This window comes from Alligator mississippiensis, chromosome 6, assembly GCF_030867095.1.
Source record: "Alligator mississippiensis isolate rAllMis1 chromosome 6, rAllMis1, whole genome shotgun sequence".
NCBI classification, from domain to species: Eukaryota; Metazoa; Chordata; order Crocodylia; family Alligatoridae; genus Alligator; species Alligator mississippiensis.
Window position 1 is genome coordinate 66,712,592 of NC_081829.1, and position 4,072 is coordinate 66,716,663.

Here is a 4,072-nt window from a genome sequence, read left to right on the forward strand (position 1 = left end):
TTTACCAAAAGTAGACAGAAAGGGGTATTTTTAAAGAAGGATTCTCCATCACTGGAGCTGTTCAAGAAAAAATTGAAGAGATACTGGTTGTAGATGAAGTGGGCACAGCTATGCCTATGTTCTGCTAGGGATATTTGCCATGCATCAGGGCTTTGCTGGTTCCTGCATGTGTATGTGTATTCTCAGCCTCCCCTATTGAAGGCAGACAATTTCATGAGAAAGAATTAAAGCTTGATTGGTCAAGGCAGAGTAAATATGAGCTTGTCTCTGTAGCCTAGCAGTTAGGGCACAAAGCTAGGAAAGGGGAGTCCAGCTCCAAGCACTGTTAAATGTACTGCACCCCCCACCCCTCTTTCTCTCCTGAGCTGCAAGACCTCCCATTTGGGCTCAATATCATAATCCCAATAATCCTTCTGTGAATACTTGGTTACTTAAAATAATGGATGATTCTTACTCCCCTACAATTAAAAAAATTCTAAATTGTAGACTTGCATGGTTCCTCCAGAAACTATTTCAGTACATTATTTCCTTAATGCTAAGTGCCAAGTCATAGCCCCATTGAAGTCACTGGAAGTTTTACCTTTCACATTCTTAGTCCAATGGGATCAATCTTTTACTTTTCTGCATTTGCTTATTTTAGTACTTGTCTCCATAGGATACTTTCAAAATGGTAATTTAATGTGTGCTTCTGAGACAGCTTCAGCTGTTGCTTGATTTGTAAGAATTGATAAGATCTAATCATAGAATATGCAAAAATCTATGAGGATTATTCAGATAATTAAATCTAAAATCTATATTATCTCAATTAAATAATTGAAAGCACTCCACAGGGAACCCCAGGCAGGTTGAAGCAGACAGCCAGAGATGAAGAGATAACAGAGAGCAGATTGTTTTATTTTTAATAGGGGCCTCGGAAAGGAAGATACTTTTCCTTATTATTTTGTTTTTTTCTTTTAATTTACTATCCAATAGGGGCAAAGACATGCCCTTCTGTGCATGATGGCAACACATGGTAATGCGTACTGCTGCTCTTAAGTAATTCGTTCCTTTTGATTGCTTGTTACCAGCCTACACCGATTCACACAGCGAGTCAGCCAACTGGTGGAATCAGCCCAAGAGCAACAAACGGAAGGGAAGACTGAGAGAATTGAAGCAATATGTAAGTATTCATGACTTAATAATTTCTTACTTTTGGTGTCTATTTGTAAACAAGAAACCCTTCAATAAATGCATAATTCCTGTTCCTTTTATAATCTAATTATTATTACTTTTCAGGTTAAGATGTATATATGTGTGAATAACTGTGACTTGCTTCAAAAGTTTGAGAGACAGAATGAAGAGCTCATCTTTCTCTTCTCTTCTGTTTTTTTCTACATGAGGATTAAAAATTCTCAAGTAGCCAAGGTTCATCTTCACTGCAAAATGGGTTGTATGATTTGATATAGGTTAATTTGTATTAGTGACAGCAAAGGGGAAAGCTGACCAGAGTGTCAGTATGTCTGATACTGGACAGTGGGGAAATATCCTAATGCATTTTGTTTTTCCTCATTGATGGAAGATATCAGCCATGAGGAGGTAAGGGATTAGATGGTACACCTTTGAAGATGCCCTTCTGATAATGTCCTTGGATCTTATTATTGAGAAATATCTATGTAGCTTTGATGGAATTATTTTTGAATGACTGAGGTTGACAGCACTGAAAACTGTTGGATGTAAGGGCAAGCCAAACATTTCCCTTCTATTCTTTTATCAGTGGGAAATACCTTTTTGCCCAATAGGTAAATCCTGTACAAAAAGTTGTATTAATTAACAATTTGAGTTTTCACAATGAATTTTAAACCACTGTGAAAAATTTAGTAAATGCCACAAACAAATCCTTTAGAAGTATTCTAAGAAAGATTGAAGGGATGTGAACAACCTGAAAATATAATAAGCTGTGATGCAACAATATTATAATTAATAACAATGAATAAGTCCTGCATTGCAACAATTCACCAGTCATTGTGGTGTACAATAATATGTCTTTTCTGCACTTGAGGCTGCTTATTCAGGTGACACATCTTACTTTTTTTTTTTTTTACTACTATTGTGTACTCTGCCAGTCAGATCTACCAATCTGATATTTTCCAGAAAGAATAAAAGAAAAATATCAGTTATAACCAGGCTTTAGTTGTACTGTTAAAGCTAATTTCTGAGTCATACAAAGGATGATGTTATTGATGATACACACTTGCATGATGGTTTCTCTGAAAATAAACACTTGGATTTCCAAGGACTCTTGTTTGCTGAGTCCTGATGTTTATGTATCTTTTCTTATTAGTATTACTCACGTACAAGAAAGATTCTTTGTGATTTGCCAGCCCAAGGGAGAACACTTTGGCTAAGTACAAACGGTCCAAAAAACCAAGGCTGTATTGATTCAGTTTTCCCAGGTTAGTTTAAGCTGCATAGAGTGAACCAATAAGCAAGTGAACAGACAGTCTCTTTTGATTCTGGAAATGCAGCCATATGCCTGTAGTGGCCCAAGCCAGGAGCTGGGATTGCGAGAGCATGCCTCCCTGCTTGGCTGGAGTAGACAGCTTGGCCAAGAGTAACTGGCGCACCCTGTGAGGTGGGATTTGTGGGGGAGACACAAAGCATCCTGGAATGCTGAGGGACTGTAAGTTAACTTGGATCTGGAGAGGATCTGGGACAGAAGTTCAATAAACCAATTTAACCTAAATTGCTTAAGTCCAATACAACACCCATCCAGGTTTATCTTACTGGTTTCAGCCATTTTGGGTGCAGACAGACGTGCAGCTCCCCACTTTAACTGAGAACGCTTTGCAGGAAGTGTTCTGAATTAAAACAATCCTCCAGATCAAACAGAAGTTCACTGTTGGTTCCAGGGGGGAGGGGAATCTAGCTGCTGGATGCCAGTCTGCAACCAGTTTCCCCTACCAATGTCCCCTCCTGCCTGTGAGGCTGCAAAGTTTTCAGAATGGGAGGCAGGAAAGGGAGCAGAGGGAGCTTGTTCTAGGGGTTCCCCAGCCAGTGCTGAAGGGTAGGGTGAGACAGCATTGGAGCCCCCACCTCCTCGGGGGCGGGGGGGGGGGTCCAAAACACCCAGTCAGGGCTGAACCCTCACCCCCTCCAGACTGAACTCCTTCTGTTTCCTTTCCTCACTCCCCATCTAAAAACAGCAACAGGCTGGCAGGCAGCGCAGAAAGAAGTTACATAAGATGCTCTATTTTGAAACATCTTTACCTGACCCCTCATGCAATGAGGGTTCAGATTTTCAGCCGACTGGCCATTTTTGAAACATTTTTGAAGCCATGCACTTGTGTTTGGACATGGCTACAGACCAATTTCTGTGGCCAGATTGGGGGAAAACTGTCACTTCTATCTCTGACTTTTGAAAGCAGTTTATGTGTACTGAACTTCTGTTGTGTTAGAGGTTTGAACAGGTTCCTTATCACTTATGCTGGTTTATGTGTGATTTCTGTCTCTACTCATTGTATAGCCTAGCTTTAGCTGACAAAGGCATGCATTACTGTAAACATGTTGGGCCCATTCTAAGAGGGAGGGACACTGCCTTGGAGCAATAGAAAAGTGAAAGAATATGTTTACCATCTTTTTTAAATACTTTAGTGTCTAGGAGTGAGAGTAGGAGACAGTCCTCTCACTTCCCTGACAATGTGAGGGCACATAGTCTAGGGAAAGGATATACATGCAGGTATTTCCACTTTCTCAAAGTGAACTCTATACTTCTTCAGCATCGTATCTTTCTCACCGGGCCTCAGCCTGAGCTACTTGCCCCTCATTGCTGTTGTTCATTTCTATCGGATGCCAAGGAAGCAGAAAGAGCTGTCCGGACCCCTTTGCTATTAAAAAATGAGGTAGCAAGCATGTATGTAAAGCAGGGATACACAATATGTTCATAGTCTTCTTAATTACAGAGACATTCCTTGCTTCACACAGGCCCAGGATGTGGATATTCACAACGCTGGTTTGGTTCCAAGGAATTTCATTTTCTGGAGAATTTCAAAAACCAAACCCCATGAATTCAGAAGAAATCCTAAAAGGGAACAGG